General features: G+C 40.9%; 1 pseudogene; it reads right to left on the bottom strand.

Moving 5' to 3' along the window:
• LOC139408050 (opsin-5-like) overlaps positions 1 to 22,287 on the bottom strand; it is a 60,615-nt pseudogene extending 38,328 nt beyond the window's left edge.
• Positions 22,288 to 23,539: the final 1,252 nt, after the last annotated feature.

The raw sequence follows: 23,539 nt of genomic DNA, 5'->3' as shown, positions 1-23,539 counted from the left end.
CAGAAATGTTTTGGTATCCTTCCCCAGATCTGTGCTTCGACACAATCCTGTCTCTGAGTTCTACGGACAATTTCTTTGACCTCTTATCTTGGTTTTTGCTCTGACATGCACTGTCAACTGTGGGACCTTATATAGACAGCTGTGTGCCTTTCCAAATCATGTCTAATTAATTTAATTTACCACAGGTGGACTCCAATCAAGTTGTAGAAACATCTCAAGGATGATCAATGGAAACAGGATGCACCTGAGCTCAGTTCCGAGTCTCAAAACAAAGGGGCTGAACACTTATGTAAATAAGATGTTTTTGTTTATTATACATTTGCAAATTTGTCAAATTTACAGCTTGTTGCTTTGTGGCCATAGACAAATAATCCATAGTAGGGTGTTGTAATCTCTAACCCTGGAAATTTGACTGTTAAACTCACACTAGCAATGGATGCCTGTCCTGACTTGAATGGGAACTGCCATCGATGGATTATATTTCTATGGTTGGTTGCAGCTGTCAGTTTTTCTTTTCAAAATGCAGTACGTACAGTTTGGAAAGCAAGTGCCTACTGCTGAAAGAGAATACTAATCTGTCTGTAGAACCAATATAAACAATTTGGTACGTTTTTTTTTTATTGTTTTCACTTTGTCATTATGAGGTATGTGGAAAAAGTCAAGGGGTCTGAATACTTTTCAAAGCACTGTATATCATGTGTATATGACAAATAAAAAAACTTGACCTTAAACATAGAAGGTAAGGGGGAAGGAAGCCAGGAAGAGGGGGGAAATATGACTTTGTGGTTAAAGTGTAGGTGAACAAAACATTGAAAATACATAGGCCCTTAAAACTTATTATGGCTGGGGGCAGTATTGAGTGGCTTTGATGAATAAGGTGCCCAGAGTAAACTGCCTGCTACTCGGGCCCAGAAGCTAATATATATATATTATTAGTATATTTGGATAGAAAACACTCTGAAGTTTCTAAAACTGTTTGAATGATGTCTGTGAGTCTAACAGAACTCATGTGGCAGGCAAAAACCAGAGAAAAAAAATCCAACCAGGAAGTGGGAAATCTGAGGTTTGAAGGTTGTCAAGTCTTTGCCTATCCAATATACAGTGTCTATGGGGTCATATTGCACTTACTAAGGCTTCCACTAGACATCAACAGTCTTTAGAACCTTGTTTCAGGCTTCTACTGTGAAGGAGGAGAGAATAAGAGCTGATTGAGTAAGAGGTCTGGCCGAATGCCATGAGTTCAGTCAGGCCTGTGAGAGGTAGCTGCGTTCCTTTCTAAAGACAAAGGAATTCTCCGGTTGAAACATTATTCAACATTTGTTAAAAACATCCTAAAGAGTAATTCTGTACATCGTTTGACATGTTTCTACGAGTTGTAATGGATTTTTTTTTACTTTGTCTGGCCTGCGCCTCGTGTATTTGGATTTGTGAACTAAACACGCGAACAAAAAGGAGATATTTGGACATAAATTATGGACTTTATCAAACCAAACAAACATTTGTGGAACTTGGATTCCTGGGAGTGCATTCTGATGAAAATCAAAGGTAAGTGAATATTTATAATGCTATTTTTGACTTCTGTTGACTCCACAACATGGCGGGTATGTATGGCTTGTTTTTGTGTCTGAGCGCTGTACTCAGATTATTGCATGGTGTGCTTTTTCCGTAAAGCTTTTTTGAAATCTGACACAGCGGTTGCATTAAGGAGAAGTTTATTTAAAGTTCCATGCATAAAACTTGTATCTTTTATCAATGTTTATTATAAGCATTTCTGTAAATTGATGTGGCTCTCTGCAAAATCACTGGGTGTTTTGGAAGCAAAACATTACTGAACATAACGCGCCAATATAAACTGAGATTTTTGGATATAAATATGAACTTTATCGAACAAAACATACATGTATTGTGTAACATGAAGTTCTGTGAGTGTCATCTGATGAAGATCAAAGGTTAGTGATTAATATGATCTCTATTTCTGCTTTTTGTGACTCCTCTCTTTGGCTGGAAAAATGGCTGTGTTTTTCTGTGACTAGGTGCTGACCTAACATAATCGCATGGCATGCTATCGTCGTACAGCCTTTTAGAAATCGGACACTGTGGTGGGATTAACATCAAGTTTATCTTTAAAATGGTATAAAATACTTGTATGTTTGAGGAATTTTAATTATGAGATTTCTGTTTTGAATTTGGCGCCCTGCACTTTCACTGGCTGTTGTCATATCGAGCCCGTTAACGGGATCTCAGCCTTAAGAAGTTTTAAATGATGTCCTCAAATGTTATATAATCTAGAAATCTTACATTAGCCTAGAACTGATGAAATTAAACATAGAGGTCTAGTAACTCATTCCATTCTACAGGTAATGGCTCATGTCTCTTTATATTGATATAGCCTAGGGGGCTATGTTGCTTCTTATCTGTAATGTTTGGAGTTGTGTTTCCACTGTTGTTAAAGACTCTTGAATTGTTCTTTACAGTTAAGTTGCCCTGGTCCTGTCAGTATACATCAACTTTAAAGAGCAACTGCGCCTAAAAACCAACTTCACATTTACAAAACAGCCTACATGGCATCAATATGAGTCAGAAACTATCCGGAATCACGCTAAAATCCAGATGCAGACACATCAAATTGACAATGGTTTAATATTCCAACAGAGGCAGGCAATAGACAGGTCAAGGCAGGCAGGCAGGGGTCAGTAAACCAGAGGTGGAGCAACGATACCAGACGGCAGGCAGGGTCAGGGTAGGCAGAGGTCCACAATCCAGAGGTGGGGCAAAGTTACAGGTCAGCAGGCAGGCTCAGAGGAAGGCAGAGTGGTCAGGCAGGCTCAGGGTCAGAGGAAGGCAGAGTGGTCAGGCAGGCTCAGGGTCAGAGGAAGGCAGAGTGGTCAGGCATGCTCAGGGTCAGAGGAAGGCAGAGTGGTCAGGCAGGCTCAGGGTCAGAGGAAGGCAGAGTGGTCAGGCAAGCTCAGGGTCAGAGGAAGGCAGAGTGGTCAGGTAGGCTCAGAGTCAGAGGAAGGCAGAGTGGTCAGGCAGGCTCAGGGTCAGAGGAAGGCAGAGTGATCAGGCAGGCTCAGGGTCAGAGGAAGGCAGAGTGGTCAGGCAGGCTCAGGGTCAGAGGAAGGCAGAGTGGTCAGGTAGGCTCACGGTCAGAGGAAGGCAGAGTGGTCAGGCAGGCTCAGGGTCAGAGGAAGGCAGAGTGGTCAGACATGCTCAGGGTCAGAGGAAGGCAGAGTGGTCAGGCAGGCTCAGGGTCAGAGGAAGGCAGAGTGGTCAGGCATGCTCAGGGTCAGAGTCAGGACAGGCAAGGGTCAAAACCAGGAGGACTGTAAAAAGTAGGAGCTGAGAACAAAAACGTTGGTTGACTTGACAAACAAGACGAACTGGCAACGGACAAACAGAAAAAACAGGTATAGATACACAGGGGATAATGGGGAAGATGGGCGACACCTGGAGGGGGGTGGAGACAATCACAAGGACAGGTGAAACAGATCAGGGTGTGACAGAAACATTTATTCTACTGTCAAAATTGACCAAAAAATGTAAATAGGTAAATATTTGGTCATAATGTCAGATTTGTCTAAAACAGATTTTTGTTCGTGACTGCATCACAATGTAAATTAAGTTATGGTTTGTTTCAGTCTTGCCTACATGCCCACAGTTGGCAGCACAAAAGTAATCATCAATTCAGAGTGCAACTGCACTCGACCCGATCGTAATATATGTGGTAAATTTGGGTTGAGTTTGGATATCTCTATGGGGCTAGTTAGGCACCATTGGTAAAGTACACAATGTACATGCGACAATATGTAAAAAAATTATACATATGCAGATGTTGAAAGCATTTAACGAGAAAACAAAAAGGAGTGCAACATGAAAACAGGGTCTCAATTACATTGTGTATTTTATTGACAGCCCCTAACTAGCCCCAGAGATAGGCTATCCAAAGTCAAAGCCAGGTTGCACACCAGCCGGCTGAAGCTAATTGGCACACACGAGTAGGATATGAAGGAGATAGTCACACCAGACAAAACACAGAGACAGCAACAGAAGAACGGTTGAAGGAGAGAGACAGACAAGACACAGAGACAGCAACAGACAAATAGTTGAAGGAGAGAGACAGACAAGACACAGAGACTGCAACAGACGAATAGTTGAAGGAGAGAAACAGACAAGACACAGAGACAGCAACAGAAGAATAGTTGAAGGAGAGAGACAGACAAGACACAGAGACTGCAACAGAAGAATAGTTGAAGGAGAGAGACAGACAAGACACAGAGACAGCAACAGAAGAATAGTTGATGGCGAGAGACAGACAAGACACAGAGACAGCAACAGAAGAATAGGTAATGGCGAGAGACAGACAAGACACAGAGACTGCAACAGAAGAATAGTTGAAGGAGAGAGACAGACAAGACACAGAGACAGCAACAGAAGAATAGTTGAAGGAGAGAGACAGACAAGACACAGCTGTTCTGCCTGCGGCTATGGAACACTGACCTGTTCACCGGATATCCTACCTTTTCCCGGACCTGCTGTGTTCTCTCTCTCTCTCTCTCTCTCTCTCTCTCTCTCTCTCTCTCTCTCTCTCTCTCTCTCTCTCTCTCTCTCTCTCTCTCTCTCTCTCTCTCTCTCTCTCTCTCTCTCTCTCTCTCTCTCTCTCTCTCTCTGTGTTTGTTTGTTTTCTCTGCCTGTCTGTCTCTCTGTGTTTGTTTGTTTTCTCTGCCTGTCTGTCTCTCTGTGTTTGTTTGTTTTCTCTGCCTGTCTGTCTCTCTGTGTTTGTTTGTTTTCTCTGTCTCTCTCTGTGTTTGTTTGTTTTCTCTGTCTGTCTCTCTGTGTTTGTTGGTTCTCTGTCTGTCCCTCTGTGTTTGTTTTCTCTGCCTGTCTGTCTCTCTCTGTGTTTTTGTTTTCTCTGTCTGTCTCTCTGTGTTTGTTTTCACTGTCTGCCTCTTTGTGTTTGTTTTCTCTGTCTGTCTCTCTTTGTTTGTTTTCTCTGTCTGTCTCTCTGTGTTCGTTTGTTTTCTCTGTCTGTCTCTGTTTTCTCTCTCTCTCTCAAATCATGGTCAGTGATCTTCAGGTCAAATCATAGAGTCAGTGACCTTCAGGTCAAATCATAGAGTCAGTGATCATCAGGTCAAATCATAGAGTCAGTGATCTTCAGGTCAAATCATAGAGTCAGTGATCTTCAGGTCAAATCATAGAGTCAGTGATTTTCAGGTCAAATCATAGAGTCAGTGATCTTCAGGTCAAATCATATTCAGTGATTTTCAGGTCAAATCATAGTCAGTGATTTTCAGGTCAAATCATAGAGTCAGTGATCTTCAGGTCAAATCATAGAGTCAGTGATCTTCAGGTCAAATCATAGAGTCAGTGATCTTCAGGTCAAATCATAGAGTCAGTGATCATCATGTCGGAAAGTCTCAGCTCTATCTAGAACTGTTTCTACGCACACTCACAGCGCCCTACACACTCACAGGGCCCTACACACTCACAGGGCCCTACACACTCACACACGGACTCCAACACACACACAAACACTCACCACATAATTTGCTCACACACACATAATATGCACATAAATGTATACTTACTCTACACACTCTCAAAAAATAATAATATAAGGTTCTGTTACACTGTTTATCATATGTCCTGATATCTAGTCACCTTACCCCTATAGAGTATCTACCTCTACCACTCCAGTGTATACCCAGAATACCTGTTCTTGGTGGGTTTCCTGTCACCAGGTATCGTACCAGACCCATGACAGCCAGGGTCATGATGCTGGCCGTGCTGAAGATCATCCCCATCAGGCCATAGTACAGGCAGGAGAAGTCCCCTCCAATCCAGGCGTGGTTGAAGAGTGAGGCGATGGACAGGGGGTACATGCTGAGAGCCATGCCTATGTCTGTCACCGCCAGGTTGACTGTCAGGAGCTCCGGGGCCTTGAGGTGAGTTGGCCGGAGTGCTGAGGTCACCAAGACCGCAGCATTACCCAGGACCGACAGCACCGCTGGAGGGGGGAGAGAGAGAGGTCAGTCAGTCAGTCAAATATACTGGAAGAGCGAGCAACGGTTCATCAACTAATCTAGCAATCAATTAACCAATCAAGCTTGAAAAAAAGAGAGAAAGAGAGAAGAGGTTAGTCACTAGACGTCTATGGTAGAGATAATAGGAGTAGAATGTGCCAAACAGTCAGCATGGCCTGATATTGGTGTTCCAGCGCAGAGCACGGCAGAGTACTGAGCATCACATGGGTGAGTGGACACTATTAGCCCCTAAGTGCAGTATTTGTCATGGTAGATTGGCTCCTAAACTGAAGCCCTTGATGTATTGGTAATGTAGTGACAAGATGGCACAAAGGCCTCATTCCCTTCATCCACCTTTTTCTCTCTCCCTCTTTTCCTCTCCCTCAAGGGCTGAGGAGTGTCATCAGGGATACAGAGTGTTCTATAAAAGCAACATAAAATACTTTTTTATGGATAATTGATTGCTTCAGTGCTGCCACTTGCAATGGTCTTTTAAGAGTGTCTCTCTCAACTTGCATTGTGAGAACTAACCTAATGCACCATCCTATAGTACTGAGGAAATGTGGAGACGTGGACACTGCCCAAATCAACTGTCTGGGACTTTATGGGTTTGGATGGTGTCTGCAGAGCAAATGAAAGGAAATTCGATGGGAACCCTCCTGCATCCAGTCTCATTTCCTAATGTCCAGTCTCATTTCCTAATGTCCAGTCTCATTTCCTCATTCCCTGTGTCTTATCTCCAGTCCACTTCATGTTAGAACTGCTAGGCCGATAGCTGGGAACGTTTGAGCATTGAACAGCCTCAAATGTGCTTTAAATGTGCTCTACGTCACCTATTTTAATAAATCTAAAACCCAAACTAAATAGTGACTCAATATTTTCCTATTTACCCTCTACATCTATCTATTCATAGCCATCATATAGCAATGCAAGCAACATCTGTGGTGGTTTGTTAATGAGCTCATTATCTAATGAGCTTAAGACTTCTGTTTTATAATACTGTGTTTTTTTGGGACATTTTCACCTGGTCAATTATTGCAATGAAAACCACATGAACTGAGCTGAACACACTGTTATTCGTTCTAACTGCTTGCCTGCATTAATGCCCCACTTGGTATAAAGACAAATATTATTTAATTGAATTGAGTCAAACACTGTCCCAACACATTTAGCACACATTTTCATCCAAAGAGACTTACCGAATTCACCAACTTATATTCAGTGTTTCTTGCGGGAATCTAATCCGCAATCTCAACATCTGTGAGAGACAAGGTCTGCTTTGACAGTGGACAACTGGTGAAAATACACTGAATGTTCAAAACATTAGGAGCACCTTCCTAATTTTGAGTTGCACCCCCTTTTGCCCTCAGAACAGACTCAATTCGTCATGCCGTCGTCGGCATGAACTCTACAAGGTGTCGAAAGCGTTCCACAGGGATGCTCACCCATGTTGACTCCAATGCTTCCCACAGTTGTGTCAAGATGGCTGGATGTCCTTTGGGTGGTGGACCATTCTTGATACACACAAGAACCAGTTGAGCGTGAAAAACCCAGCAGCATTACAGTTCTTGACTCACTCAAACTGATGCGCCTGGCACCTACTACGGTACCATACACCATTCAAAGGCACTTCAATCTTTTGTCTTGCCCATTCACTCTCTGAATGGTAGGCATACACAATCCATGTCTCAATTGTCTCAAGGCTTAAAAATCATTATTCAACCTGTCTCCTCCCCTTTATATACACTGATTGAAGTGACACCAATAAGGGATCATAGCTTTCACCTGGATTCACCTTGTCAGTCTATGTCATTTTCCTAATGTTTTGTACATTCAGTGTATATTGTTGTTTTATTAGTGGCCAGGTCAGGGACATCATTAGGCTATTTCACACAGGGTAAAACTGTTTCACAGTGAAATTGGCTAGAGGTAGGGAATAGAGAGAGGATAGATTGAAGATAGTGGTGATGGATAAGGAGAGGACAGATAGAGATTATGGAGGATAGAGTATGGATAGACTGAGAATACATAGTTGGAGGAAGAATCGACTAAGAATATGTAGATTGAGGATTTTGGAAAGATAGACTGAGAATACATAGATGGAGGACAGAGGAAGGATAGCCTGATAATACATAGATGGAGGATAGAGGAAGGATAGCCTGATAATACATAGATGGAGGATAGAGGAAGGATAGACTGATAATACATAGATGGAGGATAGAGGAAGGATAGACTGAGAATACATAGATGGAGGATAGAGGAAGGATAGCCTGATAATACATAGATGGAGGATAGAGGAAGGATAGACTGATAATACATAGATGGAGGATAGAGGAAGGATAGACTGAGAATACATAGATGGAGGATAGAGGAAGGATAGACTGAGAATACGTAGATGGAGGATAGAGGAAGGATAGACTGAGAATATGTAGATGGAGGATAGAGGAAGGATAAACTGAGAAGACGTAGATGGAGGATAGAGGAAGGATAAACTGAGAAGACATAGATGGAGGATAGAGGAAGGATAAACTGAGAATACATAGATGTAAGATATAGGAAGGATAAACTGAGAATACATAGATGGAGGATGGAGGATAGTGGAAGGATAAACTGAGAATACATAAATGTAAGATAGAGGAAGGATAGACGGAGAATACATCAATGTAAGATATAGGAAGGATAAACTGAGAATACATAGATGTAAGATAGAGAAAGGATAAACTGAGAATACATAGATGGAGGATTGAGGAAGGATAGACTGAGAATACATAGATGTAAGATATAGGAAGGATAAACTGAGAATACATAAATGTAAGATAGAGGAAGGATAAACTGAGAATACATAGATGGAGGATGGAGGATAGTGGAAGGATAAACTGAGAATACATAGATGGAGGATAGAGGAAGGATAGACTGAGAATACATAGATGTAAGATAGAGGAAGGATAAACTGAGAATACATAGATGGAGGATAGTGGAAGGATAAACTGAGAATATGTAGATCGAGGATAGAGGAAGGATAGATTGAGAATATGTAGATGGAGGATAGAGGAAGGATAGACTGAGAATACATAGATGTAAGATAGAGGAAGGATAAACTGAGAATACATAGATGGAGGATAGTGGAAGGATAAACTGAGAATACATAGATGGAGGATAGAGGAAGGATAGATTGAGAATCTGTACGTACGTACATAGATGGAGGATAGAAAGAAAAATGGAGAAGATGTAGAGGACAGATGGAAGATAGAGAGTGATGGAAGATAAGGAGAGAAAATTGAGAAAGAAGAAGATAGAGAGATTGTTGGAGATAGAGAGAAGATGTCTGGAAGATAGGATTGTGGATGAATATGTACTGTAAGATAGAGGAAGGATAAATTGAGTCACAGGATAGTTGAGAGACAGAAGGGTTGAGATGCGTGCTGCTCAAACTCTGCACAGGCACAACAGCTTTGTTCGTGTGTCTAGTGAACATCAAATATGGCTGTGGATAAATAATAAACCAGAGCACTCATATAGGCAGGCTATAGGAGATACACAATGTTCTCTCTGAATAGAACTATAAGATATGACTATACTTTCATTCTCCAGGTAGTTGCTATATAATCAATTATAAAATGGCTTTGGAGAAATTACACATGGATACCATTCAACTACTCAGTATGAGATAAAAAAAAAAACTACTCATAAATACTCAGAATGCACCATAATGGACAGCCAGTCCTTCAGAGAGTGGTTTAAAGTCATAGATTAAACTATGTGGGAGCTTGCGTGGGATGTTACACATTTTTTGACTTTCATCCTCCTGTAGGCATAAATATGGAGATCAGGTTCTCACTCAATCTATTTCAATTGTTAATAAATGAAATAAAATCATTTGACATGCTTCATTAGCAACTGGTATAGACTGTCAAAGTGGAGTGAATTCTTTCAAAATGTTACTAATGAATGAACAATGAAAGCAGAAATATCTTGAGTCTATAAGTATTCAACTCCTTTGTTATGGCAAGCCTAAATAAGTTCAGGAGTAAAAATGTTTTTAACAAGTCACATAATAAGTTGCATGGGTAAAAATAAAAAAAATCTGACATTGAATATCCCTCTGAGCATGGTGAAGTTGTTCATTACTCTTTGGATGGTGTATCAATAAACCCAGTCACTACAGCGATACAGGCATCCTTCAGTTGCTGAAGAGGAAGGAAACTGCAGGATTTCACTAAGATTTCAAAGGTGACAATAAAACAGTCAGAGTTTAATGGAGAAAACTGAGGATGGATCAACAGCATTGTAGTTACTCCACAATACTAACCTAATTTACAAAGTGAAAAGAAGGAAGCCTGTACAGAACACAAATATTACAAAACATGCATCCTGTTTGCAACAAGGCACTAAAGTAATACTGCAAAAAAAACATGGCAAAGCAATTAACTTTTTGTCCTGAATACAAAGTATTATGCAAATCCACTATAACACATTACTGAGTATCACTCTACATATTTTCAAGCATAGTTGTGACTGGATCATGTTATGGGTATGCTTGTAATCATAAAGAACTGGGGAGTTTTTCAGGATAAAAAGAAACAGAATAGAGCAGGCAAAATCCTAGAGGAAAATTTGGATCAGTCTGCTTTCCACCAGACACATGGAGATGAATTCATCTTTCAGCAGGACAATAACCTAAAACACAAGGCCAAATCTACACTGGAGTTGCTTACCAAGAAGACAGTGAATGTTCCTGAATGGCCGAGTTACAGTTTTTACTTAAATCTTCTTGAAAATCTATGCCAAGACCTAACAATGGTTGTGTAGGAATGATCAACAACCAATTTGACTGAGCTTAAAGAATTTAGAAAATAATAATGAGCAAATGTTGCACAATCCAGGTATGTGTTAAGGTTTTCTTCCGGTGAAAGAGAGGAGGACCAAAATGCAGCGTGGTTATTTGTAAACATCTTTAATGAAGATGAAAAATACGAACAGTATACAAAACAATAACCATGAAAACCAAAAACAGCCCTATCTGGTGCAAACAAACACAGAGACAGGAACAATCACCCACGAAACACTCAAAGAATATGGCTGCCAAAATATGGTTCCCAATCAGAGACAACGATAAACACGTGCCTCTGATTGAGAACCACTCCAGGCAACCATAGACTTTTCTAGACAACCCTACTAACCACAATCCCATAACCTACAACAAACCCCTAGACAAAACACACCACATAAATAACCCATGTCACACCCTGGCCTGACCAAAATAATAAAGAAAACACAAAATACTTAGACCAGGGCGTGACAGTATGGAAATCTCTTAGAGTCTTACCCAGAAAGACTCCGTTGTTATCGCTGCCAAAGGTGCTTCCACAAAGTATTGACTCAGGGGTGTGATTACTTATGTAAATGTAATATTTCAGAAATACATTTTCAATAAACATGTTCTAACTTTGTCATTATCGGGTATTGTATGTAGATGGGTGAAAAAATATATATTTAATCCATTTTGAATTCAGGCTGTAAAACAAAATGTGGAACTGTATAGACTAGTCCAGGTAACTGTATAGACTAGTCCAGGTAACTGTATAGACTAGTCCATGTAACTGTATAGACTAGTCCATGTAACTGTATAGACTAGTCCAGATAACTGTATTGACTAGTCCAGATAACTGTATTGACTAGTCCAGATAACTGTATAGACTAGTCCAGGTAACTGTATAGACTAGTCCAGGTAACTGTATAGACTAGTCCAGGTAACTGTATTGACTAGTCCAGATAACTGTATTGACTAGTCCAGATAACTGTATTGACTAGTCCAGGTAACTGTATTGACTAGTCCAGGTAACTGTATAGACTAGTCCAGATAACTGTATAGACTAGTCCAGATAACTGTATTGACTAGTCCAGATAACTGTATTGACTAGTCCAGATAACTGTATTGACTAGTCCAGGTAACTGTATTGACTAGTCCAGGTAACTGTATAGACTAGTCCAGATAACTGTATAGACTAGTCCAGATAACTGTATTGACTAGTCCAGATAACTGTATTTACTAGTCCAGATAACTGTATTGACTAGTCCAGATAACTGTATAGACTAGTCCAGGTAACTGTATAGACTAGTCCAGATAACTGTATAGACTAGTCCAGATAACTGTATAGACTAGTCCAGATAACTGTATTGACTAGTCCAGATAACTGTATTGACTAGTCCAGGTAACTGTATAGACTAGTCCAGATAACTGTATAGACTAGTCCAGGTAACTGTATAGACTAGTCCAGGTAACTGTATAGACTAGTCCAGGTAACTGTATAGACTAGTCCAGATAACTGTATAGACTAGTCCAGATAACTGTATAGACTAGTCCAGATAACTGTATTGACTAGTCCAGATAACTGTATTGACTAGTCCAGATAACTGTATAGACTAGACCAGATAACTGTATTGACTAGTCCAGATAACTGTATTGACTAGTCCAGATAACTGTATTGACTAGTCCAGATAACTGTATTGACTAGTCCAGATAACTGTATAGACTAGTCCAGATAACTGTATAGACTAGTCCAGATAACTGTATAGACTAGTCCAGATAACTGTATAGACTAGTCCAGATAACTGTATTGACTAGTCCAGATAACTGTATTGACTAGTCCAGATAACTGTATAGACTAGTCCAGATAACTGTATAGACTAGTCCAGATAACTGTATAGACTAGTCCAGATAACTAACTAACAGTGGATTGGGGGTAGAAGCTGTTCAGGGTCTTGTTGGTTCCAGACTCGGTGCATCGGTACTGCTTTCCATGCGGAAGCAGAGAGAACAGTCTATGAAAGAAGCCCGAAAAATGTAATCAATTTTAACATGGACAGCAGAGAAATATGATTAGTATTTGCGACATTGAAGATCTATACAGATGTAGGACCTTCATTGTATTACTCTTTTGTTGCTGCAAAGCAGGAAATGCAAACGTATAGTGCATTGGAGTTTTAAAAAGGCTTCTAAAGTTTCCACTTTGAAATGGCAGACTTGATTTGATCTAACGAAAAACAAATCAACCTATAATCCACATAACAATTCACATTTCCTGTTGATGCAGGATTTTCTTCCTGCTGTAGCAAACTGGCTCAAATTATGATCCTACATCTGTATGAACCTTAATATTGATCATAGCTCACAGCCAGACAGAACATAGCAGCATGCCATGACTTCTAATGAGTTGGATTCAATTAGGAAGGTTAGTTGTTACGTAGGCCTAATCAATGGCATCACAAGGTGAGGAGCCCCCATAGGAACTCAAGTCATTTTTACCAGCAACTGTCCTCCTTGTACATCCACAAGTGCTCAACATGCAGGTAATTGGTCTCATAATGATTACCGTGGATGGAGGTAAAGCCATCCAGGAGAATGAGCTCTGATCCCAGGTGGGCTGATGTAGATCTGTCTCCAGCAACCAGTCATCATAATTATTAACCCCCCCATTTGTAGCGCCCTAGTGAGTGCATTTAATTGATCCAATTTGCTGGCCTAATTAATTTATCCTCGGCTAAAATATGATGCAGGGCTGTAATCCCCATGAGGCTACCCACTTGGCACAGACGTCAGTTCAACGTCTAGATTTGATTAACATTTGGTTGAGTTGTTAACTAATGTGAATTCAACGTGAAATTAACTAAAAATGTCACCATGTCATTAGTTGTGTGAAAAATAAACAAAATGCCCTTAAATTTATGATTTTTTGCAAATCCATTTATTTTTCCAAATTTTTTCAACGTTGACACATTTAGTTTTTGGGTTGAAAATATATGGAAACAATGTTGATTCAAACAGTTTTTGCTAAGTGGGTACTGTTGAACAGCAGGGACCCTGCAGTCCATCTTACTGGACGCAATGAGAGGGATTCCACCAGACCTTAATTAGCTATTACAACCACAAGAGCAGCCAAGGGGACTGTATCTGTCAACATCAGATCAAGGAGACTCATGTAGCTCACCAAATAGCATTCTGAATAAAACTTCATTTTGGAACAGCGTAGAGTTGTGGGATTGACACTTCTACAAAGAAAGTAAGGACGTTTATCCAGTAAGCTACAATTACACAGACAATTGTAAAATATCATGACAATGAGCTAGTAAAAAATTGCACAGAGGAGATTGATGGGTCCAATTGATTTGACTCTGAGGGTTCACCAAAAGTATTTTCCATTAACTAGATGCATGGAAAGGCATTGATCATCCCTGGTATTCACATCATGTCATAACAGTGACACAATCGGTGAAAGGTATTGAAAGCCTGATACAATATGGATAATTTCATGAGATGGAGAAGACTCCTCCATATCTCGCTCTCTCTCTCTCTCGCTTCTCTCTCTCTCTCTCTCTCACGCCTCTCACTCTCTCTCTCACCTCTCTCTCACCTCTCTCTCTCTTTCATAATGTCACATGTGTAATTTCATTCCTTACGGCAAAAGCTAATCTAATAAAATATATGACTGGAACGACTAGAACAAACTGCAAACATCACTGAAGCTGGAGACTCATATCTCCCTCACTAACTTTAAACACCAGCTGTCAGAACAGCTCACAGATCACTGCACCTGTACATAGCCCATCTGTAAATAACCCATCCAACTACCTCATCCCCATACTGTTATTTATTTTGCTTCTTTACACCCCAGTATCTCTACTTGCCATCTTCTGCACATCTATCACTCCAGTGTTTAATTGCTAAATTGTAATTATTTCACCACTATTGCCTATTTATTGCCTTACCTCTGTTATCCTACCTCATTTGCACACACTGTATATATACTTTTTCTATTGTATTATTGACTGTATGTTTGTTTATCCCATGTGTAACTCTGTGTTGTTGTTTGTGTCACACTGCTTTGCTTTATCTTGGCCAGGTTGTAGTTGTAAATGAGAACTTGTTCTCAGACTAGCCTAAAAATCATACAAATATGCTAAATCAAGCTTCATAATCCATTATGGATCTATAATCATCATGCCTCAACTCTCATCACCTAAACCAGGGGTCCCCAATTACACTCAGCCATGGGCCAATTTTTCCTTGAGTGGATGGTCAGGGGGGCGGAACACATAATTCATTATTTGTACACTGCAAATTGCCCACCAGAATCCCAAACAGATATAGTATTTGACAAAAACGAAATCATTTCAAACCCTGATTACATTGGGATACAATCACATTCTCCTCTCTATTTATGGAATACTTGGGGAAGATTTCCCAGAATTAAAATCACTTTGAGCTGATTTCCTGGTGATTTTCCTGGTGATTTTACAGTCTTTTACAGTCTTTTATGTACAATGTTTTGTTTTTTTAAGCAGGATTTTATTATTATTATTATATATTTTTTTTTGCTCAGAAAACTTGGGGGGGTGAAATAAAACCACCCACGGGCTGCGTGTTGAGGAACCGTGACCTTAACCATACTAGCAGGTTGACACCCCACATACCCTTTTTCCTCTCAAATAGGAACCTCTCCACATCTGACCTGTTTTATCACCCTTCTCCCCTCTCCTAACCTGTTACCCAGAGAACATGCTTGAGGTCCAGCTAGCTACAGCAAACATAATAATGGAACATTAATTAGAAAATTGATTGCAGCCCACGTTTCTCACATTAGAGATATTTGATTAATGTGGCCTGAATCACTCTGGTTTCAATCTCGTTTATATAACGTCTCCCTCCACCTCAACACACCACCCTCCCCTCCAACCCTCCCTCCAAACCCCGCCAGTCCCATATTCTGATGGAGATTTAATTAAACCAAGGGGAAATATTGTGGCACTACATGTTCATTCTTCCTCCACAGGTTTATAATCTGAACGTAATCTCCCATTGTTCAGTGAAAGGGAAGGATGTGAGGCTTTGTCCTTCAGAAAGCCAACAGTACCTTGACATGACAACCCACAGCAACCGTTGGTGGAAAAGGAGAATCAGTGGTGAAATTTCTCAATGGTAATGATTTATGATGCATCTACAATGTAAATTCATTGCTGCCTGTGTGAAGTAGACATGCTGCCTACGTCAGGTTACTCGAGTGGCCAACTGAAAGACCTCGTCAATAGAAAATATCTTTCAATGTTCATGTATAAAGAATGGAATCTTTTCCTTGTGTCACTGGGAGAAAGAAATGAATCGTGAACATTTGTAAGTCTTGACATCTTCTGCGATTTGAACTTTCCAAAAACACTTATTTTTGTTGTGCCTTACTTACAGTAACATGGTCCTGGTCTCGTTGGAGGAGGTTAGGGTTGATGATCGGGATGGAAGTTTGCCTTTCAATTATTCCTCCCTTACTTACAGCCTGGCGATGCATGATGTCTTATTCAGAAAGTTAGACCTGAGCCAGGTGATGGTCTGCTCCGATGACCCGACACCACATCACCACATTACCCGGTTGTTTGTCAGATTTAGACACACACAGGCCAGACAAGGAAAACCAAATGTCGAGTACACAAATATCACAATAACAGCTGGAGTTTTGTTACACCTCTATGCGATAAAGTTGCTCCTTATTGTAGGTAGACTGACACATGCATTAATCCAAGCCATTTCTAAAGACTCTGGCATGAATACGTTTAACTCTCCCAAGGTGCATGTGTTCTGAGGACACTAACCCGATAATCACCTCTTCTGTCACATGCTGCCTCTGTAGCAAAACATTTACATTTTTAAGCATAGGCCTATTCATTTCTGTAACACACTCATTTATCACAAATTGTAAGTAAGCTAGTCACAGTGCCTCCTAAAGACATGATTGACATTGGGAAAAGAGGGTAGGCTGTCAGCTGACCATTGATGTTTATGATTGATGTAAATATGCTAGTTAGCTAGCTGGTTATTTTCTTACTGATTGTGATTCATCTTCAATGCTCCTAAATAATAACTTCATAATATAGCCTAATATTATACATTTTCTAACTCATGATATATCGCGGGCTGGCTAGTGGTTTGTGTGATTATTTTAGTATATGGTGGTTAGTTAGATTCTATGCCTGTGTTCAGTGCTTCATTTGTAAATCGGGAGGTGCCAGAAACAAAAAGTTAGCGTGAGAGGGGGGGGGGGGGGGGGGGGGTGACCTGGGGAGCTCTGAGGTACCAGACAGCATGAGAAAAAAAATCCCCTTTACAATAAAGCATTGCATGCACATCATCACATGTGTGTAGTGGCATAGAGCAGTAGAGTAGAGGCTCTTCCAGAAGTTGCACACACAGGGAAAGGTTTTTGTAGCCGAGGGTCTGGAAATAATGTGTCCTTTTATAACAGCATTTCATGTCATTTTACATGACTGGAGACTTTGGCAGAATATTTTTTTAATATCGCACAATACATCAAGATGACAGGCTACTTTGACTCTGACAAACTAAGATCAATAAAAACAACCTCGTCTTGAATCCATTAATAGCCTAGGTGTGTGGAGACACACATATTGTACAAAATTAGGAGGATTTTATAGTCCTAAAATTGCTTTCCAGTTTCCCTGACTAGCCCAATAACGCAAAGCTCTTGTGAGAGCAAAATTGCAAGATTATGTTACAATGGTGTTATTGCATCAAATAGTTGTTTTATGCAAAATAATAGAAGGTTCTTATAACTCTATTGTGTCTGTGGGAACTGAAAGTGGGCCTCTGGGGGATTTAACACTGACAGAAGATGTACCATGTCTTTGGTAATATCACATTCCCAGAGCACAGGTTAATGTTTCTGTACTGGGGTACCAGGGGGAGATGACTCCACTATGGAGTTGGGGGCCAGAAACTGGTCTCTACACAATGAGGACAGTTTTTACAGCAGATACTGTCTGCTGTGAATTATAAGTTAATTTCATACAAATCTTAAAATTGTGATACTTTCCATGCATCTGTTGTTTGTCATGTAGACTGAAGGAGGATGGACTTAATGGCTATAAAATGCTGTGGCTCAAACCAGCTGATTGAGTTCTCAGTGATCACCTCCAGGGGTGATTACCAACCAGCTGATTGAGTTCTCAGTGATCACCTCCAGGGGTGATTACTGACCAGCTGGTTGAGTTATCAGTGATCACCTCCAGGGGTGATTACCATCCAGCTTGTTGAGTTCTCAGTGATCACCTCTAGGGGTGATTACCAACCAGCTCGTTGAGTTCTCAGTGATCACCTCTAGGGGTGATTACCAACCAGCTGGTTGAGTTCTCAGTGATCCCCTCGAGGGGTGATTACTGACCAGCTCCATTTCTGCAGTAATGAAATAATAAAGTTTGATTGTTTTGAAGAAATGTTAAAAGTCTCTCCTTTTGATTACAATAATTCCACCACACTCTTATGCAGAGTGGAACAGGGAAACCCAAAAGCACACTCAGACGAGGAGACTGGGATGAAATAACCAAGGTATTTATTGAAACACAGGGGGAAGATGGATTGCAGGCCAAGGGAAGCTCGGGCGGGTTGCAGGAAACCAGGTGCGGAGGCTGAGGCTGAGGCTGGAGCGAGAGGGGATGGGACAGGGCAAGCACGTCCGGAGGGGAATCCAATGAAGCAGTAGAGTGGGGAATACAGGGCAGAGTAGCAGGATGAGGAGACGTGGGACTGGAGACAGGCACCAGAATCAGAGTGGGCAGAACTGTAGTGGAGCGTACTGTGTCAGGCAAGGAAAACAGGCACAACTGTTAACAGGATCTAAATAGTAACAAACAGCTAGAAACGTAGACTGACTGAGCAGAGATTATGATCTGGCAGTGTGGAAGTGGCAGGACTGAGTATTTGTAGAAGTCTTGATTATGGAACAGATTGCAGCTGGTGGGGATCTGCTCTGTCTCCGCCCACCCAATCACACACACACAGGGAGTGAGAGAGGGAGAGGGAGAGGGAGAGAGAGGGAACTGGGGGAGTGGCGACAGGTCAAGGAGACACAGGATGAGCAGTAGAGGGCGTGACAGGAGGAGATGTAACACACACTCTCGCCGGCGATAGGATGTTTTCACGAGAGCATTGGCTATCTCTCGCTCTCTGTTCGCTCAATAGGCCTATTTGGAAGTTGATCAAATATTTTGGTAGCCTACAGCATACAGATTTGAGTCCTTTCTTTCCATCCTGGGTTTTCCCGTGATTGTATTTGAAATATAGAGAAAGGCCTGTTTTGTCTGCATGCTGTTCACTGACAGATTTGCCATACGTTCCTGACTGTAGGCTACTGTATGCCTTTATTGTCTTGTTTTTGGGCTACAAACAATCCACAGCAAAGCAATTTAAAAAAAAAAGCTATTTATCCTCTGTGGCTAAATTATTGGCCTTCTCATGGTGTAGTAGGCTATCCTGAATTATTGCATTTCATTCTGAACAGACAGTACTAATTCTATAACTTTATAACTAGCTAATGTACTTCTCTTTCAGGGGTGCTGCAGAATCTCCAGCAACGCTGTGGAGATGAGACTTGCAGGCTCATGTCTATCAGAGACACTGAGGTTTAAAGAACTGGAGACTGCGTCCAAGATGTCAGACCATTTTTTCAAGGTAATCAGGGTACTCACATTCACATATGCCGATTCATGGACCGTCTATATCCAAGTTGCATCCCATTTATGCGGACCAACATCACATTGGATGAACATAAAATGTTAATATCGTAACGAATATCTTATAAAGAATTATGAATTTCAATTTGTTGTGACTAATGTAAAATAGTTGGCTAGGGGTTAGGGTTAGGGGTTAAGGTTAGGGTTTAAGGTTAGGGTTAAGGCTAAGGTTAGGGTTAAGGCTAAGGTTAGGGTTAGGGGAAGGGTTAGGGGTTAAGGTTAGGGTTAGGGGTTAAGGTTAGGGTTAAGGCTAAGGTTAGGGTTAGGGGTTAAGGTTAGGGTTAAGGCTAAGGTTAGGGTTAGGGGAAGGGTTAGCTAACATGCTTAGTATTTGCAAAGTAGCTAAAAGGTAGTAAGTACATTTTACACATTTTAACCAACAGGACACTTTCACTGCTGGAAGCTGAGGTCCAGGGATGACAGTGTAAAGTAGAAAGTGAGAGAACTCCAATATTTATGGCACCTAGGCACCAGGGATAGGAGTGTGTGCGTGTGCTTGTGCATGTGTGTGTGTGTGTGCTTGCATGCCGATGTGTGATAAAAATGTGTCTCTGGATGTTTGAGATTTTTTTTAAGTGAGTGATTTTACGCTCAAACCTATTAACATCATGATCATGCAAGTGTTGGAGAGTTGACATGTCGAAAGTGTTTGAAATGTGAAGCTGAAAGAGAATAAAGCTTGAGTTCTACAGAGTCATGTGAATAAAGCTTGAGTTCTACAGAGTCATGAATAAAGCTTGAGTTCTACAGAGTCATGTGAATAAAGCTTGAGTTCTACAGAGTCATGTGAATAAAGCTTGAGTTCTACAGAGTCATGAATAAAGATTGAGTTCTACAGAGTCATGTGAATAAAGCTTGAGTTCTACAGAGTCATGTGAATAAAGCTTAAGTTCTACAGAGTCATGTGAATAAAGCTTAAGTTCTACAGAGTCATGTGAATAAAGATTGAGTTCTACAGAGTCATGTGAATAAAGCTTGAGTTCTACAGAGTCATGTGAATAAAGCTTAAGTTCTACAGAGTCATGTGAATAAAGCTTAAGTTCTACAGAGTCATGTGAATAAAGCTTGAGTTCTACAGAGTCATGTGAATAAAGCTTGAGTTCTACAGAGTCATGTGAATAAAGCTTGAGTTCTACAGTCACATGAATAAAGATTGAGTACTAAAGATTCTACAGAGTACATGCAGACAGGACCAAGGCTCCATGTTCAGACACCACCTCTGTTTCACCCGAGACAACTTACAGTTAAACTGTTCCATAGCAAATAGAAAAAAAACAACACCTTCAATATCACCAAGTATGGTCCAATTCAGCTCTATGGAACTGCTTGGAACTGTTGTGGAAGCATGCACTAAACAAGAGAGAGTGTGCAGAGATCAGAATTACAACTGGAAAGACTGGACTGCTGTAGCACACTTCCAACATTCACACTTTTCAAATGTGAATTTATAAGGAATAAACAGATTTCAAATTCACCTTTTTTGTATCTTGTTTGCGTGGATATCCTTATGGATAGTCCAATTCAACATCAGACCGGGGACCAGTGAAAGATACGGTTTCCACTGCGTACAACATAAACAATCAGTGACAAACGATAAGCAACAGCTTGAGTAAAATCAATGGATGCACAATTACCATTAGTCACCTGACAAAGATCCTTGAAGGATCTAAACATTGTTTTCGAATTAAGGTACATGGTGGAGTTTATGAGTGTGCAGGCTCTATTTCTTTCGCACAATAACCATTCACACATCAACAGAACTAGATCACACATTACCAATGATTGAAAAGACAACTATAATGCTTTGTGTCCAATCAATTCTTCTGTAACTGTAACCTATTCTATACTGTACACTGAGTTTACAAAACATTAGGAACACCATTCTCTTTCCACAGACTCCCCAGTTGATTCCAGGTGAAAGCTCTGATCCCTTATTGGTATCACTTGTTAAATCCACTTAAATCAGTGTAGATGAAGGGGAGGAGACAGGTTAAATAAGGATTTTTAAGCTGTGAGACAATTGAAACATGGATTGTATATGTGTGCCATTCAGCGGGTGAAAGATTTAAGTGTCTTTGAACAGGGTATGGTAGTAGGTGCCAGGCGCACCAGTTAGTGCTGTTTTTTTCACACTCAACAGTTTCCCGTGTTTATCAAGAATGATCCACCACCTAAAGGACATCCAGCCAACATGACACAACTGTGTCAACATGGACCAGCATCTCTGTGAAACGCTTTCAACACCTTTTAAAGTCCCGACAAATTGAGGCTGTTCTGAGGGCAAAAGGGGGTGCAACTCAATATTAGGAAGGTGCTCCTCATGTTTTGTACACTCAGTGTATAACGCCTATATCGTCTACCGATATGACTTGGTGTGAAAACCTCAAAACGCAGAGTCTGTACAAATCCCTTTCCATCATCTCTAATCACCGTCTCCCCCCCCAAAAAAATACATGATGCACTAATATCTAAACTCCTGCCATTTGTGTTTCAAACTCCAAACTACCAGCCCCATGCTGAATAGGGAATCCACACAGGGAAACAAATGAAAAAGAAGAAGGAATTAAAAGAGAACAGCAGTATCAGCTGTAAGTAACTCACCTATCACCACTAGGTACATGCCTGCCCAGTGGTCCACAGTGGGCGACAGTTTGGACGTGTATTTGTTGTCCTCCTCCATGCTCATCTTCCACAGACAGATCAGACCAGTACGGACAAGTATTCAAACTCCCCAAACGGTGCCAGCGAGAGAAGTAGACCTCCAAGAGGGACACAGGCTCATCTGAACCAGGCTTATCCTTGACATTACCACAGGTAGCATTTTCAATCAACCCCTAGAATCTTTATATTCCCTCTCCATAATGGACTCCCACACATATGCACCCAGACATGCTAAGTACACACACACACACACACACACACACACACAGCACCCCCACCTCCCCTCGCTGAGCAGATTAGGATGACAACTGTCAACTGTGAGTGTAAGTACACTCATGAAAATGCTCACATATGTACACACACTCCTGCCCTGGGTGAATGGTGCAGTCTTTCTATGCTCTTGTCCAAATTTCACTTGCACCCATCTGTGCTAACAGCATTTTCTTCACAGTGTTTTCGTGTGTGTGTGTGTGTGTGTGTGTGTATGTCATGGTGTGTGGAAAAAGGGAACACTATCTAATCCAGCCAAAACTCTCCTGGTCCTCCTCCTGTAGAGCGAATAACACCTTTTGGCAGAGCACGACCACAAATACAGACAGACACACACACACACACACACACACACACTGAGTGCATTACGAGGAGAGATACTGTAGCAAAGCAGCAAGGAGAGCCCCAGTGCCTGTCGTTCCATAGACGCCTCAATCGGAGAGGAGCTAGTCTACAGCTGTTTCAACGGGTCAGGCTTCGCTTAGCACATCAACCGTGAAACTAGGCATACTTACTCTCCAAGAATTACCTTGATACCGGGAAAAGTCAGAAGGCATTATTCAAAATTATCCCCGTTTTGCAGCCTCATATGGCCAAATTACCTCCACACTTAAAGCTAGAATCTAATCATCTGTTTTGGTAAAAAGATGAGGAATGGGCCTATATAAATTAGACACACCTACTCATTCTAGGGTTTTTCTTTACTTTGACTATTTTCTTAATTGTAGAATAATAGTGAAGACATCGAAACTATGACATAACACAAATGGAATCATGTCTTAACCAAAAAAAGTGTTGAACAAATCAAAATATATTTTATATTTGAGATTCTTTAAAGTAGCCACCCTTTGCCTTGATGACAGCTTTGCACACTCTTGGCATCTGGATCGACAGAGTTTGAAAAACCATGTGCTGAATGACCAAAATGTAAAAATGAAGGAAAAAAACAGGGCTTCACTCCCATCAGTGAATCTGAAGATGGTGTTCTGCAGTGCCCCTTTCATAATAATACA

The sequence above is a fragment of the Oncorhynchus clarkii genome, chromosome 4 (genome assembly GCF_045791955.1).
Source record: "Oncorhynchus clarkii lewisi isolate Uvic-CL-2024 chromosome 4, UVic_Ocla_1.0, whole genome shotgun sequence".
In the NCBI taxonomy this organism is placed as follows: domain Eukaryota; kingdom Metazoa; phylum Chordata; class Actinopteri; order Salmoniformes; family Salmonidae; genus Oncorhynchus; species Oncorhynchus clarkii.
Note: the sequence above shows the minus strand (reverse complement) of the source record. Positions and strands in the feature narration are given on the sequence as shown.